The sequence below is a fragment of the Wasmannia auropunctata genome, unplaced genomic scaffold (assembly GCF_000956235.1).
Source record: "Wasmannia auropunctata unplaced genomic scaffold, wasmannia.A_1.0 LD335996.1, whole genome shotgun sequence".
Classification (NCBI taxonomy): domain Eukaryota; kingdom Metazoa; phylum Arthropoda; class Insecta; order Hymenoptera; family Formicidae; genus Wasmannia; species Wasmannia auropunctata.
The window spans coordinates 2912536-2932788 of NW_012026894.1; the positions used below are offsets into that span (position 1 = coordinate 2912536).

At 43.5% G+C, this 20253-nt stretch overlaps 1 protein-coding gene across 1 annotated transcript in view; it reads right to left on the reverse strand.

Annotated features, from left to right (window-relative positions):
• LOC105453706 (transmembrane and TPR repeat-containing protein 1-like) overlaps window positions 1-20253 on the reverse strand; it is a 122718-nt gene that overhangs the window by 101400 nt on the left and 1065 nt on the right. The window lies entirely within an intron of this gene.

Genomic DNA, 20253 nt, shown 5'->3' on the forward strand with positions numbered 1-20253 from the left:
GTACGTTAATAATTGTAACATACTGCCCTATTTAATAACTATATTTATTGGATTGTAATAGTGCGGTTTAATAATTTGCATTACAAAAACAACGATGACAGATTAATAGATGCCTAGAGAGAAAAACAATGTACGCTATAATAATATACAGAGGATCGCAATACATAAGTGCCTGTAATTTATTCAATATGTATTGCAATTCATAATCATAAATATCAACTGCGATCAATTCTAATTTTGCATTAAATGCTATTAAATTTAGTTTTACATATTACTGATAGATTTATTCATGGTTTTAGATATGACGTTAATAATCGAGAAGGCGCAACGTATGAGCACAACAAATATCTGTTCAAAGCGATATTCCCAATAATAATCCGTTGTTTGTTCGAAAGGTAGTTAGGCATACGATCTGCATTTTGCGATGTATGTACATACACATATCGTATCTCGTTGGAACAAAATTATATTTCATTTGATCCGCTTTAACCGAGACTACCTGGACTAACTGGAGATACGTCATGACGGAGGTAGTTGCTGTTACTTTTTAATAGTTTCTTGAAGAAATCGCGGAAGACGTTTGAGTTGTGCATGGTACTCGAGCACGGTCGAATACCGTCTAGAATATCCGTAAGGAATATCCATTGCGCATGCTTTTCCGTAAAGAAAAGTGTACGTGTACACGAACGAATCAAATAGGATTCCACGCGGAGACGTCGGAGAACGCAATGCGGACGTACATACGTGCGCGCGCGCGCACGAGTGTGTGTGTGTGTGCGCGAAGGTACAAATGCATTTTTCAGGAGGGATGCTGCATTCGTCTCTTAGCGGACCGGAAGGTGGAGGTGGAAGGAAGGAGAAAGCAGCCAGCTCCCGGGGAACCCTTTTAGCCGGCACGTCCATTTTAATGGGCATGGGTTTTAGTACCTTCGGTAGACACATGTTGCCACGATGATGCATATAAACGCGAACGCGTTACGCCGTGCCGTATAAAGAGAGAAAAGTGCGCTGATATAATTTATGAAACCTCACTCGTTGCATGCAAACGAGAATGAAATTATTCATGATGCAAGTACACCGCGATCGTGCATACGTGATCCTGCTAGAACGGCCGGGGCTTGTTTCCCTCGGTGCGGCCGGTATTGCGAAATCGCGAACTTCGCGCCGCATTGACGATTATTAATTATACGGAATATAAAAGCGAAAACGTTTCCAAATTGGCGCTTTACTCCCTCCCTCCCCTCCCCCCTCTGCATAATTTCAGTATAATACTTTATAATTGGTGTCTCGCGGATACCGCGCAAAAAAAGCTCATATTCCAACGAATATTTTTACCATACTCAAATATCTTTTCGTCGCGTTTGAAAAAATTCGGAAAGCGGTGCTCTCTAAACGTGCGAAATTAACTTTTACGTTTATTCGTCGTAAAGCAATCGTTCATCGCAAATTACAGCGGTTTCAATACCTGGCTCCAAATATCATGTTGCCCCGTCTATACGAGGCATTATTATTTGTCCTTAAAATAATATACACGCGCGACGTGTAATAACGAGCTCCTGCATGAGCCAGATATACAAGAGCGCAAACTTCTCCGGAAGGGAAAACATAAAAGCACGTCACGCATAAAGCTTCGGTTCGCGTATACATTTAATAGGATAGGAAACGTGCGCGCGCGCGCGCTAGAGAGAGAGAGAGAGAGAGAGAGAGAAAGACGCGCGTAGACAAGAAATCACGATAGTACTCTACTCACGTAACGGTTGAAGCTCATCCACGGATACCGTTGCCAGGTCTCCCGGACTCGGGGGATAATGGCCGAGCATCGTTTTTGTCGCTGTTTTGTGGAAACGGGGCCTGAAAGTGGCGGTCACTTCCTTCTTCCTTTCGCCCATTACCGCGTGTAACACGTCGCTGATTACGCCTTTGTGACGATGTCCGAGGGATGGACCGACGTCGGAGGTAAAAGCATAATCTTTCGACGCGACGCGCGCGGATCGAGGGAACGGGCGGGGGAGGATACACGCTCGATGGTGAATGCGCGCGCGAGGAGGGGGAGGAGGAGGAAACGGGGAAAACGCGCACCGGGAAATGGATGCGCGCAGGACGAGGAAGAGGGCGCGACGGGGTTGCGGAAGGGTGCCGCAGGTGGAGGAAGAGTGACGAGAGTAGCGGGCGCGACATGATTACTCGACGTCCCACACCCGACGCAAAACACGTACGCGCACCCCCTTTATCTTCCACCGTAAAGCACCGCGGCGCCTAAGCCGGTTTCACGGCTTTAAACGACACGTCGAGATAAACGGCCAAAATGCGGTCCCCCTCACGTGAGATCGCGGGTGGCTTTAATCACGTACGTATCACCCGCACGCCGGAGAGTGACGAGCGCGATTTACGTTTCGCGTCTCGAAAACTCGCGCCCTGGCGAGTTGATTCGTTGGAAGAGACACGGAATTATGTGCAGAGCGAATGCGGTACGTGCACAGATTGGGTCCCAAAAGGGATTTCTCATATTAATTTCCGATCTTATTGAAGTCAGAAAAGATTCACCTTAAACTCTTTGCAGTTTAAACTATTTCTCGCGAGTGCAGAGCGAAAATCAAGTGATTTCAGTTTTATCTAATCAGCTGATCTAACATGAATCAAAGAATTTTGATTATTTGCATGAATTTATGAAAATACATTTTATCGATTACATTCACACGATCGTAAATAATAGGTTCAAACGCTTGAAGAATTATACGATAGGCTATCTCAAAGCGTTATATCAAGTCTAGCGATCATCATATACGATAGCAAAAGGTTAAAGAAAAAAAGGAATTATCCGCGAGGAAAATACAAACTGCTAATCGAGTTGTTAAATGAGATCGTAACATCAATTCTCTTCTCGTTCCATAGAAGAGTCTCTTTCGAGCCTCTGCAAATTAACAAAGTCTATACAAGCTCCGTACGGCGCTACAATCTAGAAAATCGTAATGTTAGGAATACAGGTCCGTGTACTGGCGCCCGCCGCGAGATCGGGGATGACTCTTCGTTCGAGGGCTGTATTAATGCCAGGAAATGTTTTGCGGCGCGCTACCCGGTAGATAAAACCCGGGCGGTAAAACGATTCAGCGTAATATATCAATTCGCAGGACGATGCGCTCTGCAAGTACCTAAAAACGCCCCCCCCCCCCGAACGCATTATTCCTCGAGTACGTCGGGATGGTGCTGTCGGGTATAAATAATTTCCACCTCGCCATTTCTCAACGGGATTACGTAATATTTCGAACTAAGGCGAAAGGACAACCTTCCGTAAATACCGGTGGTGTAAAGCGTGCGTTAATAAAGAGAGCAGTACGGGCATGGTTAACGAGAGGCAGCAAGCAGTTCCCGCTAATGCGCTCAACGTACGTATCACACACTCGATGCTCGCATAATAATATTCCACCCGCCGCGGAACATTCTTCGAACCACCTGCGCTCGTTTTGATTAAAAGCTAACACGGCATCACACCGACGAAAATTTTATCCTCTTAAACGAAATATTTAAAACCACAATGTGGAAATGATTGTTCTCGTCTAAAGTCATCGCGTAATGCACGAAAAGATTAGCCGCTGACGTCAGGACGAAGGACGTATATAATGTTCTGACGAAAGTGAAGTTGAGCATGCTTTAATAGCCGCTATAACTAATGTCGTCGTCTTTTCGAGCAAGTATACATACACATTATAATGTGCAGCCGTGCTCTTTATTCTGTGCGAGCCCGCGTCGCGTTAGACAAGCGTAAAGCAGTGCGATAAAGTCACGCGATAAAGCGCGCCTTATAATAAACGAGAATCGAGTGTATATGATAAAGAGCGAAGACAGCCGCGCCCGTTAATGTACTCGATCCGAAATGGGATTAAATCCTTTACGCGCGGCAATTCCAGCGTCCCAGCACTTACCGGCGCGCAATACACAGCGTGCAGACATAACTCTTAAACCCAACTCTCGGCCCCACAAATTACAAAACCGTCGAAGCGTTTATGCGCAAGTTATAACTGCATAAGCGGTATATTACGCGCTAAGAAGAGATACGATGTTTACCCCTCTCTCGTTTTCCCCGCTCCCGCCTCGCGCGCCGCCGTCCGCGGTTATTTATAACGCGATGCAGTTATGCTTTATCGTCGAAACTACGTACATTACGTCGAGATATCTGTTATTCGTATAATGTGCGCGTATACACACGTATCGATTTCGGGCACACGAAACGGAAGGAAAATTTTGTTACCGTCGCAGTAACGTAGTAATTTTCATTAATTTCCCACGCGTACTTGCAATCAATCAAATTTAGTTGTACTAAATTAACATCTACGTATGCGCTATCAATACATCCCGACTAATTATAAAGAATGAATTGAAATATTTGCTTATCGCGATATTTGTATATAAAATACTCCGCGTATACGTAGATTTATTAATACGGCATGCAATGTTGATAAATTGCAATTCGCAGCCTCTCTCTATTGTGCCTCCCAATCAGATGAGATTACGTGTACGTACAATTTTGCGTCAGAAAAGATGGATAAATTCACGAACGCCCGAACACTTGTCCGAGAGTGTTATTCGCAACATGATCGCGCTCGGGGTACTCTCGTTAAAGAACCTCCATTGTATGTCCTGCATAAAGAGTCAGTCACACTCCTTGAACATTTTGAATTTGATGGCCGTGGCGACCGTAACGCGCGACGTAGCGCGCATTCTATCGACGAAACGGCAGAATATCACAGTTTAATAAACGCGACAATTAGCATTGCAAGTGACAGTTGGAGGCAGAGACTGCGTGGAACGGCGTCGCGACGCGAACACGGTTACGACACAATGTAGGTAATTCTCGGTTAATTAGAGGTGCCACCGGCGCCACGGAGTCGGGAGACAACGAGAGGTGCCGTAAGCGCGGGAGGAGCGCGATAAGTACCGGTGGCGGGGGACGGGTCCAGCAGGAGGACGACGGCACCGTCAGGACGCTGACCCAGCGGTTACGATTCGGTCGATTTACTTGGGACCAGCGAGAGCGTAGCGTCGCCCATTGCCACGCCGCGCCGCGCGCAATCCTCGCAGCCGCCTCCGCTGCGATTATGCTTTCCAATCTCGATCTCGGGGTATAATCGCCCCGCCGTTTCGTCGACGGCCAAGTGCCCATTAGCTCCGAAATATCTATTTTATGATTCCCATATCGTGAATCTCTGTCACCTCATGTACAAAGTTTATAGAACAGAAGCTCTCGAAACAGATTCACACGTGCATGGATATCATCGGGATATGAAAAAGGGGAAATTTATAATCAGTCTTTCATTTCGGTCGAAATATTAATATCTGTATACAGCTGTTAAATTTGAACACACACGAACGGATAAACACGTGTCTGGCTGCGTTTGGAACGTTCTCTAATGAGAACACTGATATGAGCTTTTGCCGAGGTGCTCCTTCATCATAAAACCGGATGAGAGTGCGCGGTACGGGTGCGGCGCGGCGTCTGGAAATCTTCTGTCGTGAAAAATAGCGATCTCGCGCAGCTGGTGCGGCTGGTCGTCGAAAAAATGATCATTTCTTGAGTCGAATAGAAATTGCTATAGCACGCGTTCAACACGCCCGCATACGTGAACGCGCACATACACATACACACGCGCGCGCGTGTATGCGTCGCTGATATCCTCATAAATTAAAGCAAAATGTAGATTAATTTCGCATGTTATTTGTCGAGATAGAGAAATTGATTTTAAATGCGCTTGTTGAAATTGTATCTCGAGTAAATGCGACACTTCTTTCGTTACATTAGTTTTTTTTTTACCGATAATTACTACGCTTTGACGTCGGTTATTTAATGTGACAGCCAAATGCTTGTTATTAACGCTTGTTACGGCAGTTACGCAATAATGCAGTGTTTATCTGCTTCAAAGTTTTGTTTCAAAAGCATAGCCATTATATAAATCAAGAAGGATAAATCCAAGCTGCACACGTATATTTCACACGGTTTTAAAGGGATATATTAAAACTGAAAATCGTTAATATATTAACATAACTCTGTTATTACTCGATCATAGATATACACATTTACGGGCGCGCAATTTTCATTTATTAATCAAATTCATGACGCATAACCGTGTAACGTAGATGGCATGTACCGATGCAGCAGGAATTTTCTAAAACTTTCCAAAAATGCACCAGGTATGTGAGGCCAAAATTGCTGCGTCGAAAGAATTCATTGTCGACGCAATATCGGCGATACAGTTCTCGTCGGAAAATTATTTTCTAACAGAGCACGTCTCCACTAAAAATCCGAAAGAAGGGCGGGTGTTTCGGGAGTGCGGTCAGCGAAACGGAGAGAGAATTGCGTCCGTACGATCCGGGTTTATTGAGTGCGGAGAGTCTCGGGAGTGGCGCGGTGCGCGCGCGAGGTGAAAAGGGAGTGTGAGAGCTTTTTTCGCGACTCCACTTTTCGAATTGCCGGCAGGGAAAATCTTGCCGCGCGCGCCGCCGAGATTTGTTGGATGCATGCCGGGCAGTCCTGCGAGATTTATTGCCGACCCTCGCTCGCTTTAAGAGCCGAAGTCGAGGCTGTCTTCGCGAAATTCATTACTTCGCACTGGGACTTCTCGACAGCTGTTGACGCCGCGAAAAGTTTACTTTGAAAAGTGCACAGCAAACGCCGGTTTACTCGCGGCGAGGCGGAAAACCTTTCACGCCAGCCGCATAGCGCAGCCTTATGTAACTTCGTTCATTACACGGGTGGTAGATACAACAAAGTACTAGATGTGTAATCATAAATCGGTGAACGTTTCTGTGAAAACTTCGAGCGTTTCGCTGAGATAATTTGTCTGCTTGTAAACGACGGGGGGCAGTGAAATTTCTTTATCGCGATTGCCAGCAGATCACGCGTTTCACAAAAATACAGGAAATTTAAAGAGATAGCTCGATGGCGAGAGAATCGAATAGCTAGGATTCTATACCCAAAGTCTTCCCGTCGCGATCTTATCGTGTAACATATCTGTGTGTGAGAATCTCGCCTCCATTTCTGGCTGGTGTTCGCTGATTGGAGCGTATATACAGTGTCGCATTCCGGTGTCTTCCCGACCGGTCTCAATGGCGTGTTATGCGGCACGACAAGGATCTTTACAGTGCCCGAGTCCGAATCGACCCTGTTTAACGGCGGAAAAGTTTTGAGGCGTGCAGATATAACGATACACCCCCGTGCCAGCGGATGGCGCGATAACGCCAGAATAATGTCTCGTAATGGCGCGACGACAGGAACAGCGGTAAGTGTGACGTTTCGAGCAAAACGGTCTCGGGTTCTAAACGAAGTCCGAACTTTCCTGCGGAACTTATAATGCGGCGGGGCTCGTTAAGATGCCATGGACATCGGAACAGAAGCTCGTTAGCATAATCTACGAAGTTCGGTAGTCTAAATCCTCCTATACATAAATACACGGTCGTAAAAAAAAGTATAGCGATTTACGTACTGCGATCGCGTTCGACGGTCTCCGCCGAGGAATATATAAATCGATTCAGTGCGGCCCTGCATGTACTCCCTGCCCATATACTCCCGTTAACAAATTAGTTGGCTGAAGGCGCGCGTTAGAACAAATCCATTATAACATTTTAATCAACGATATTGAACGATATCCAAATGGTCAAGGTTGGAAATACTTTCTCACGTCTAAACTAAGGAGATATTCAGAGTGCACGTTAGGCCATTAAATGTATATGTACAGCTACCTAACAATCGTAGGCCCATGTCGATGTTACGTCACAGTCCGAACGCAACAACGGATACGGATAGCCAGCGAGATACCGTTTTCCCTCCATTTCGGCCAATTACGCGCATCCAATTATCGAGGCAACGGCCGTGGGTCGGAACCGAGAGGCCGGATCGTTATTCTCGCGTACATGCGAAACACGTTTCAGATATCGCCGCCGCGTGCTTTTCATTCTCCGCCTCCCCCTACGACCGCCCGGAAACGATGTCATACGTCATTGCCGGTTTCATTGTGATTCGCGGATAGCCGTACAGTACCTGGAGAGCGCGAATTCCGCCCGTACTCGATTGCGCTTCGGCTCCACGGCATTCCAATTCCGCCGTACTTTTACTGGCATTGATTAGTGAGCCCGGCATCCATAAATTTCCAGGTTGGGAGGGAGGATCCATTTGGGGGAGAATGCAGGAGGATGATCAAAGGGTCGGTAGGATCGATGCAGAAATATACCCGGGCGACACGTGTTTTCGGGCAACATTGCGCGCAGTCGGAGAATGCGACGTCGTTAATTGTCTTGTTTCTAACCAGAATTCTGCACAACTGTGAATTTAATTGTAATGACACGACTACCCCAACAAGGACATACTTTCGCTTTGTAAACTAACGTTGACGCGTTAAATCCCCGGGCGCGGTTGACAAAGCTCTTGAAAAGTAACGAAAGAGCGTGCTGGCGCCGATGTCCATATTTTTAACATTTCTAAAGTTGCGGCGAGAAGTTACACGGGTATGGGAAAGGGAAGTTAACTGCTACTTTGTAACGCGGAGAGTTCGAAATCCCCTCTGGGATGACGGAGTCCTTCGAATTTGCATGAAAAAGGAACGGGCCTTCCAGCAACTGGTATATAAGCTACTTCCAAATGAATGCAAATTCTTCTTCGAAAGCTCTCTCGATGAGAGTCTAGGAATTTGCTTACGTAAATACGATGTTATTGTGCGACGAAATATTGCATCTCGTCGCCACCTTTGGCGGAAGCCGCGCGAAACGCATTAAACATTTAAGATATTCATTCGCTATCCTTATCTTCCGCGACGCGTTACTTTAAATTTCAAATATTGAAACACCACGGTTAAAAGATGCCCACCCGCGCTGCGACGTTCATAAGGTTTCACAAATTATTAATTATACTATTAACATTATCAAAAACTTTATGTAAACGTAAAATGTTTACATGGATGTATGTAACGCTCGTACACATATACGACACGTTTGATGAGTTGCTACTGTGAAACGGTGTAAGATAATTGATTACGCGTGCTTCTCTGGATCAGCCGATAATTGCCTGACACAGAGGGTACAAAAACAATTACCGGTTCGGATTAGGTATTGGCATAGTGTCCATGTGTGTGTACGTGTGTATATGTGTGTATATGTGTATACAAGATCTGCAGCGCGCAATGATATGGCGTGCTGAGAGATAGTAAGCACGCCATGCCATGCACGATATATTTGGTATTAGTTGATCGGATCGATTTCAGATTTCTACGGAAACAACGAATTGAAATTCGATCTTATGATTTGCCGCATGACAGCATTTGGACTACTAAAGATAATCGCGCAATGATTACCGTATATTGTATGTCCGAAATATAGGCGAGGCAACCGTTTCGATTGTATGCGTATCGCCAGTACGAATCTAAATAATTATTGGAGACATTTTTTGCGAAAATAGAGTTATGATATTTGAAATTTAATTTAACTGAGATTTAATTTACAGATTAACAAAGTTTGCTTTGCAAAAAGTTACCGCATAACACAAAACGGTCAGAGATCTCGATGAGCTTCAACATCCGACTAGTTTAAATTGACCTAAATACTGATTTCCTTCATGCGATTGCGCCGCAACGGAAAACTTGGACGGTTGAATTTCTCTCCGCGCTTATATCATTTCACTATCGACTCAGGGAATCGGAATTCTAAAGAGGGGACTCTCGATGACACTTCTGGCCCTTTTCCATTTCTTACGAGTAGAGTAGTCGCCGACGATATTGGCCCAATTCGTGAACGGTCGACCCTCGCGAAGGAAATGGATCTTGGCATGTGGTTACGCCAGAATCGAGTCAGACCTAATCCAGCTGACCGCATCGATTTCACCCTCAAACCACTGTCGTATTTCGATGCCATCCAGATTATTTAGTTTAGCATTTACAATCCGCATAATCGTTTATCCTTAAGACACTCGCATTTTGTAGTCTCTCATCAATTTGTTTAATTCTTTACAAATGTTTCAATTAATAATATATAATCATAATAAAAATATGTGTGTATACACATATACAGATATGTATATACATACATACAGAAATGTATGTACATATATAATTTTTAATCTTCTGATTGAAGAACCTCAATTTTTTTAGAAAATAGAAATGCATATTTTTAATTGAAAATGTTTAATAAAATATTAACATTTATTTCACATTGACAAGCATTTGATATTTAATTTGATAGAAAAGTATTATATTATATTTATAACTCACATTACACTTATCTTATCTAAAATATTTATAAATTATAATTTGTCCTTCGTTTCATAAATACATAGATTGAATAGCGATATTTCTGTAATGTTTTGTTTCGCAAAATTCTGACTGTTTGAATTTTCTTTCGACAAGATTTCTACTGAAGATCCTCGGCTATATGTAATGATGTTTGGCTTTAATCCTAGATCTGTCTAAAAGACTAGTGACTATGCTGTTCAAACAATTCCCTGCTCGAATTTCACGTGACAACGAGAACAATCGGAATAACCGGATAGGCGAGATGTAAGCTGCGATGCCGGCAACGCCGTCGTCGTCACCAAACCTCCTGTCCACTCGTGTTTTACTGTTTGCGAGTGTTGAGCCTCGCTAAGCTCCGTAGATAACGTTTTGCCCTTCGTACATTGTTCTGGGAGTTTAAACAGATTACGCCCCGGCGCTGGTTAAACGTAAATTGCTGCCCCAACTCTATCCCTATTCTCATCGAAAACCAAGCAGCCTCGATATTTTTAACATATCTATTTCAGTTAGTGCAAAAGCAAAAACAATATATGTACTACGCTCCATTTGCGCGTTTAAAAAAAAAAGATTAACATGCATTTCATGTTACATTAATATTATCTATAATGCTTATAATAATCATATTACGTTATATAATCAATGTATGAAAAGTTTCTTGATATAGACATTATAAAATATGAATGACAAAATGAGTGATTAAGAACATGAAAAGTTTATGAAGAACGTTTCTTTAAAATTCTTATAAAAAAGTTCTTATAAAATTATATTGCGTTTTTAATTTAAGTAAAAGATCACTTAAATTGGAAGAAGAGGTGTATACTTCTGAAGAAAAAAAATTGTCTTTTTAATCCGCGGAGAGCTCTTTTGTTAATTTATGAGACAATAGGTAAATCATATAGCATCTTGGAAGTATCACGCGATCACAGAGATAAATGAGAAATTCAAGTGTCAAACGTTACCCGATCTATTACAATTTCGGTATAATGGAAAGCGTTGATGAGAAAGCTAGTTGCGTATATTACTTGTCGATAGACACGGTGACTAAACACGTTCGTAATGCGGATCCGTCACGTCTCAACGATCTCCATAACGGAAGATTCTCGATTCCGATAGCGCGATCATCTCCCTACCGCCGTATTCTTCCCGAGGGACAAAACGATGTTTGCGGGTCGGAAAGGCCACCGAGAGAGGGCCGCCTGTTTTTGACGGTTTCTTTGCGAGAGAAAGAGAGAGAAAGAGGAGAGAAATAGGGAGGCAATCTGTTCTACCCCAAGTGTACGGAATTACGGAGTGGTCGATGGTAAACATCGGCAGCCAATAAGCCATTCCGTGGGGGATATACCCTATTAGAACTGCTCACTTTTATTATGAAGCGCCTCTTATTGCGCCGATTCCCTCTGAATAAATTATATTCCTCACTATTCCATATTTCTATCGACGTCGAAATGTCGAAGCAAATGCGTCGATGAATTCATCAAAGAACATAATTCATTTAATACGCGATTATCCCAGTATTCATAGTCTCGCATGAAAAACGCCAAATTCCCGTGGGGTTTTACAGCGCATAATTCGAGTTTGCATCGGATGATTGAACGAATAATGGATGAGTTATTCATTAATCGCCGTCCACATTTTACGTGAATTATCGCTGAAAGAAATTAACATTTATTTACGAGTTGTTTGCTATTATATCACAAGCGGATTATATCACAGACGGATTCAGCAAGTAGGAAAGATCAATAATTTAATTTATAGTTGTATATTTAGAAGGATACCTATACAGAGAGGTACTCGATCATTTACGCGAAATGTAACAGTCGGTTCATCATTATTTCACGAAGGAAAATATATTATTTCTTTCTTGCTTGTCAACGTGAAGTTATTTTCATCGTTCAAGGATTATTGGTTTTAAAATGTTTAGAAGGAGCGTAAACTGAAACTTCATTGGGCTGCTATTAAACAGACAGCGATATAAATCTGTAATCTTCTTGACGTCTTTCTTGCCACGGTCATAATTACTCCCGCCGTTATAAACATCGTATTTCCCAACCCAAAGAGAGCAAGGTCTCGGGGTGCCCTGCAGTTACGCTGTCTGTTTAATAGCAGTCCTGTTATCCCGCCACGCGCGCGCGCGACAACAGTCAACGCGAGAGGCAGAGAAAGAGATGGGATATAACGCTAGAAAATGCGGTGTAATAACGGCAGATGAGCCGTTACTATATTGTAATATTTAATGAAGCTCGTCTCGAGCTCGACTCGATATTGCGCGGACAACGGTAACGCCCAGCAGAAGTTGGACCGACGCGCGGCGGCCGGGATTACAACGACAAGAGATCATATATTTCACGTTACTCGGTTTACAATTGCCCGAGATTAATGGCATTCCACTTCTCCTGGGCTTTACCGCGACATACAAGTAATATCGCGAGACGTCGGCTGGCGCGCGCGTCTACGGGGAAGGACATGGAAAAAAAAAGACCAACACACCGGGTAAAAGGAGACTGGCCGTAGGGCACGCGTTAAATCCAATTTCCCTGAAACGACCCGGACCGCCGGAAAACGTGGAACGGGTACGATCCATTACGGGTGCGTCTCGCGTAGATCAGCCGCGGTGTAAAAAGATTATTGTTGCATTGTGTCACTTTTGCGAATGTGCGACGCGATGGTATAAATTTTATTCTCGAATTCTCGGCGATTCTTTCCCGGGAATCTTTCCCGCCTTGTGAATCACGTCATATACTATTGCTTTTGCGTTTCCATTACATTCCCCTGACCATTGTCTGCTTTTTCTCGCGGCCGCTGCATTCTTTCGTGTGCCATTCCATTGTAACCAAAAGTTATCTCGGTTTTCAATTTTGTATGCAAAAATAGAAGTATAGAGAGGTGAGGGGGGGATGAGAAACTGAAAAACTCGATATGCGTCGCGTCGAGAAACGTTGTAAATTTTCACAGACATTATTTATTGGTCCCGTACGAACAGTACGAATAATAACGAGACTGATTAATATCAATACACAGTCTAATGATGTTACCGGAAACTTGTCTGCCACGCTAAATTATACGTGTTAACGGACATCGTTACAGATAACGACTGACATTGAGCAATTTCCCGCGAAAATGCAATGCAAAAAATGAGAAATGCGAGATGTTAGCTGATACATAGAGGAAATCGTTATATGCGCCTGGGATTATAATGAGTCGTATTTTTACGGCTACCCGCGAAATGTCGCGATTTTTGAAAACGTAATAGCGCTGCTAGCAGTATCCTGTCAAAGTACTTGGTTTAGAGACCAGATTCATTCATTATAAAAATAAAGATCTCACTTATAATGGCATACATAAATTTTTATGTGAATAATTCTCGTGTAAAGAGAATGATTTTCATTACTTCAATGTCAATTATATCTAATCTATACTTTAATGACATTTATCATACGAGATGTATATATATTCCATTATTATTGTGGAAATCATTAATTTGAAATCTGTATTTAATATTTTTACATTCTCGACATTAATATAAAGATGCAAGTTTTATGTCGTCGACATAAAGGAAAGAGAATGCGAATAAAGAAATGGTCTGACACCTTTGTGTATGAAGAGAACGCCAAACGAAAGCTCGAATTTCTTATGAGATGTGATGTGAAAAAAATGTCTCTACTTTCATATGTTCAAAAGCGCGTCGTACTTTTAAAAGTAATGCATACAAATGTAAGAGCAAGAGATGAAAACGTGAGAGTGTACGTGTGTGTATATGTTGTATGAGAGTATGTGTATCTTACAATAGAGAGTTTCTAATTATAATATTATACTCTGCCAAATATTATGTAACACTAACTAGGGAAAATGTTATTTTAATAAACATTACTTTATATGAATATTACTTGAATAATTACCTAATTGGAGAAAAAGCACATTGACAATAAGTGTAATTTTTATGCATTGAAAATGTAACATATTTCAGATATTTATGCATAAATTTTATCGTCTTTTTGTTATTTTAGACTGCTTATTTCGGGTGATTTGCCGTATCGTTTGAATTTACTTTGAAAATTGCATCATTCTTTTTGACCTGTTTAGATAAACCAACTCCGAGAAAATCGTTTATAAACGGTGTCACAGTTTATTTTATGTCTCTCTCTCTCTCTCTCTCTCTCTCAGGTGTCATCTTTGTGCCATACAAAAGCAAGTAATTGAACTCTTTGCATTGAAACTTAAGAGGTTAAAGGCCTCAGGGTGTTGCTTGAAATTGAATTGACTCGAGCGAGTAAAGGTATTTGGCTTTGTTTGTTATGTATAAGAGAGTTGATTATACGTGTCGTAAATTAAATCCTTTGCAGTATATCTATTAAATAAACTTTTATCTATAAATGCAATATTTTAAAAATGCAAAGTTATCATATTTATGTTAAATAATTGCCAATCAAATTTTCAAATTTTTAAATTTAAAAAGAATGATAAATGTAAGTAATTAAATAAGAAATTAAGTTGAAATGCAACGATTGTATTCCTACCGAAGTAAAAATTAACGTTTACGAAACTTTATCAACGCGTTGTAATATTACACATACACGCTCACGTAACTTCATCGTCTTTACATCTTTACATACATATATAAGGTATTTATTGTTATGGTGATACGTCAATCAGGTAACTATAGAACGCCCGACTTTGGAACTGTGAACTAATTACGACGACGTAATTAAGTAATTAACTATCTAGCGAAGGAGGCTGCAAAGCACCCTGTTCCATAACTCTGTCAGGCTATGTATGTACACGCACATTTAAAGCCGGCGCAGTTTGCAAGAGCTATTTTGAAGTCATGTAATTAACTACCACACTCTATTCACCATACTTGGTTGATACTTTTTATATTATAATTCTGACGAATTATAAACATTCTACGCAAAATGCATCTTTAAATAATTTTTTTACGCATATTCTAAATACGTTGATAAATAAATTCTTAATGTAATCCATGATTAATAACAGAATTTATAATTTAAATTCACAAATCATTTGTATTCTGCAAGAAATATAGGCTAGCTGATCGAGGGATAGTTTTGTGCGAGACCTTGAGTTCAGATTCACATTTTCTAAGCAACTTTGTTCGATAATCACGTATATTGTGTTTCCGCTTAATTAATTAAAGAAGAAGACATGATTAGCGCATAATGATTTAACGCCGATAATGAGAGTTTCGGCGAGGAAGACCGTGCGGCGACTGTATAGTCACTAATTAATTCTCTCGAAAGCTCGGCGAGGCATTCGTTGTTTTCGCGCGGCCTATCGGGGTCAATGAAAATTATGCGTGTCTATATATATGTATATATATATATGCGGCGCAATAAAGTGTTCAAACCACGAAGTACCACGCTCTCCTGTGCATACTCGGGCGCGCGCATCGGGAAAAGTGTTCTTTAATATACGTGCACCATCGAGTGGACGAGTTTACAGCGCTTGCTCACGGCACGCTTCTGGTGCGAGTCACGAAATGCTCTAGATGAATCACTGCGCAGCACGAAGTGCAGTGATATAGGGGCGGCCAACGCGCGCCACGAGAACCCAATGACGCGTCCATGCGGAAGCAAATTATCTTTTCTACCACCTGTACCTTGCGCCCTGATTAATCCGTGCCCTTTCTCGATCACGGGGCCACGCTTTATCAAATGACGAAAATTTAATGGCGCGCGTCCATTTGATTGTACGATTAATCGAAGGGAAATATTATAATCTTCGCTTCGTCGGAAATGAGCTTCACGGCCAAATGGGCGCGTTATATACGGAACGCCGAGACGTCGGAATAGATAATATATATCCACGGTATTGAGAGCCTTTTCACAAAAACTGCGAAAAATGGGATAATTTTTAATGAGTTTCCTTTCAATTCGCGAAATTTTTTGCAATTTAAATATTTCGCGACGTATTCAACGAAAAGTAATCATATATGAATTTGACTTGCTTGGTAATATGATTTGCAGTAAAAGAATATACTATTACCGTTCGGGGAGTTGAAAACGCTGTGCGCTGTGGGTCTACTTTCTTCCTTTCGGATTTACGAAATCTCATCCTTTTCTTGTATGTAACGTAGCCTAACAACTCAAAGTTCGCCGATCCAATAAACGGAAGTGGTACATTTCGGAGAAGACAAATGCGCGCTCCGGGTTTCTCGCCACGATCGGATTGAAAGAACATTCATAGATATATAAAATAGCATATTCTTGTCGCGTTTGAAACTAGAATGTCCCTTTCCAACACATCGACGCTGCAAGTACGGCCATGAATGCACTTGCGCTGAAGAGTTTCGCTCATGAAACTGTCCTGCCTGAATAACTCAAATAAAACGGGGGAAGAACTCTTTCTATACGTCATGAACGAAGAACACCAGAGGGGAAAACGCGATATACTTGAATGTGGAAATGCCCGCTTTTGAAGTGCGCTCAGATGAGATATCTCTTCCTTGAACTTGTACCGAAATACAAGCGTACCGTCGCGTGTACGAAGCCACGAGTCAGCGTGCACACATTGATATCTACGCGATCTTTTTCCGTCGTTCGTTTCAAATCAAATACATATAATAAATGCGATAAAATGCAATTAAATACTTTTATTCGAAAACTGTCAGATTTATATGTTTATATTTCAAGCATGAAAATAACGATATTTAAATGTGGTATTTAAACGGTCGCGTTACTTCGATAACTTTACTTTTAAAGCAAGTTCCCTTGACAGCAAATGTCCCTACGAAAGGAATCCACTTTGTTGCATTATTGATAAATCAAATATTAATAATGGTAATTGCGAAATTCCAATGTCTATCTCGATAATGAGAGTTAATCGCAAGACTAAATGAAATATCATAGTCGACGGATCATCGTGGCGTAATCGAATGCGAGCCGTACGTGCCGCGCAACGCAAAGTTATATCACACGTCTAAATTAGAGCTTGCAGCGCAATCATTCATGCGTGTCAGTAGCGCCGCGGAACGAGATTCCACCACGTTGCGTCCTGGTCAAGTAATTTAATAATAATTATTCCCTCACAGGAGACGGCCACAAAGCGTGGCCCATTGCCACTGTCGGCCGACTCATAAATCACCGGCTAACGCCTAACGGACTTAGCCGCTGATCGTGATTTAATGCCAGTAAAATGCTAACAACCGCGTGAACGAGTCACCAATAAAAGACACCGTTTATGAGGAGATCTTAAACGGATCACTGGGCCAATGTTATTCGCGAGATTAGCTTTTCGATTGACGCGTCACCTAATATCTGGAAATAGAGAAATGTAAAAAAAAACCTCGGTGTAAAAAAGAGACTTTTAGCAGAGATAGTATAGAATTCGCGGATCGCGTTCCAATGCAGACAAACCAAACGGAGATGATCAAATTCAGATGACGCTTTGTGTCCATCGCTTCGGCTATCGCGGAAAAATCGGTGGATATTCACCCGTCACGGTTTTTGGCCACGAGCTCACCGCAAAAGCGCGCGGTACCTACTCCTGGCCACAAGCGACGAGACAAAGAAGAATCTCCGGGGAACGATATAAGTTCCGACTTGCGGCGAACGCGATTATATCGATCGTCACATTGTACAGGTACAAAGGGCTTCGGTGAGCGCGCGAGCGTGTGGGTGTGTGTAATGTGTATTATCAAAGTACACCGCGGATGCGTTGATAAATCCGCTAGAGAAGAACGTAATAGAGAAGCGCGAATATTCCGCCGCGCCGCGAGGACTGGGGAGATTTCTCTTAATTGAACTGCACGTAAATAACGTAATATCGCGTGAACGAGTGTGCCGCGTTAATTGGATAGGTAAATTTAATGTTTGCGGAGCTTCAATAATCGCTCCCGCGCGCGCACCGGACTTTAAACGCGCACTAGAAAGCACGCTGTACAACTTCTACAACTTCACACCAAAAGACCACCTTATTTTAGCTTAAGCTTTAATCGAAGGCGATAGTCGATCTCGCGCGCTTTGTAAGCGCGCGTTTCATAAAATACATCTGGGCGCGCATTAGAGCACATCCCAATTTTGACGCAATCTATAGATAAGCGAACGCTGCGTATTATTAGACACCTGTATGCTCTCTCAGCCGGGGGTAATAAGGCGTCACCTGATTTTATCCAGCCTTTCTCCTTTATCGGACTATCTGGAGCGTATTCCGCAGTCTATTTGCGGACGTAATAATCTAACATGGTCGTCAACCCGTGAAGCGCGCTCTCGCGCAAATGTAGAAACGAATCGTACGAGCGAGAGCTCTCTGCGTTATTCATTCGACGGCGGGGCAAAGACTCACGCTCGACCGCGCCCGTAAATTATTTCCGGCCGAAACGAAGTAGTTGAAATACGTACAGCTTGCATGAAATCCCATTTTTCCTATATCAAATACGTGCACCGCGCGACTCCACGGGCTGCAAATAACTTCGCGCGGTCTGTGTGTAGGGCAGGTGGTAACTGCTTTCCAAATATCCCTTCGCGATAAGGTACGCCGCGCGCGGCGCTGATATCATCTCAATTAGCACCCGTCGCGTCAAAAACGTCGGCGAGGCGATCAAACACGCGAATTAAACGCAGGGGAGGGGAGAGGGGGAGGGAACGGATCGTTGATGCGATCTACGAAAATGATATGCCACCTACGTTGAGTACAAGATTGCCCACGTCTATCAGTCTGCGGGTCGGGCGTAGCCCCCCGGCCCGTGTGTACGCCGCACGTGTGTACGTACGATGATATAGACGAGATAAAACGTATAAAAGTGTATATACGGGAGCGCGGCAGAATACGATGACTGCTTCGAGGAAATGCCCGGGGAATCCCTCGGAAACTTTGGAGCGGTCCGTGCGGAAGGCGTTGGGTCAACTGCCACGAATGCACTCTGGACTTTTGGGGTCGCTCCGGCGCATTTTCATCCGAGAACTCGAATTCTCAAAGCGGCATACCGTGAGCGCCGTCAGAGTTTCGTGGCAATAAAGAGAACGGGCGATGAAAAGAGACGCCGTCCGCCGCGCCGGGAAGGACGGAAAATGGAGCATACATGCGCGCTCGGAAAAGGCGCGCGGAATTGTCCAAAGCTTTCCACCTGTGTGCCGGCGGATGCAAAGCACGATTGCCAGCATAGAAAGAATTATTGGTGCGAGCTATCGATGATCAGAGAGAAAATCCAGCAGTACTCGAGTTCGATTTCCTCCCTTTTTTTTATTTTGCGGCGAGTCGCACACAGGCGCGATAAAATGCTGGAATAGATTATTAAACGAGATATAGAGGTTCGTAATTTGCTCGTATACGCACAACACGCGTCAAAGCGGACGACGAAAGGTAACGATATATCAACCGTCCAATATTGTAGACAACTCTCGCCTTAAACGGCTGACACATAAATCTTCGCTTATCCTTTCAACCGCGTGTCAGCGTAAGCGGCGCATTTTTCGCACGCGCATAAACCACTCTTCCTCCTCGGTCGAATCGAGTGGCGGCAACAATGAGAGATACCGGGAGTATCGTTCCCCCTTCGCCCGCGCGCGATATAAAAGCACAGACCTTCCCCCCCCCCGCGCGCGCGCGCGTCAGTGGCGATCCGGGTCGTTAAAGTCTCGTCTTCTCGACGAGACGAATGCGGTTCGCGGCGCGCCGCGGCGCCGGCGTCTCCGCGCCCGGGGATTATGGATGCGTTCCACTTCCGATAACGCGCGAAACGTGGAGGCGTTTATGCCCTCGCCCTTACGCCCGGCTGCTCCCTTTTCCCGACCGTCCCGCCCACCCGCGCGCCGCGTTTCGCGCGCCCCGCGCACACCTCGTCGAAGTTGGCAACAGCATCTGGAGCGTTAAGGGTGGATGAGCGATGTGCCGGTGTCTTGCGGCGTGATGGATCGTCCAATACCAGCCAATATGCAGTATTGCACGTGGAGTGGCAAACTGGTATCCATGCATCAAATCGGCGGGCAGGGAGCGGGCAGGCGGGAGGATGGTCAGGAGGAGAGAGAGAAAG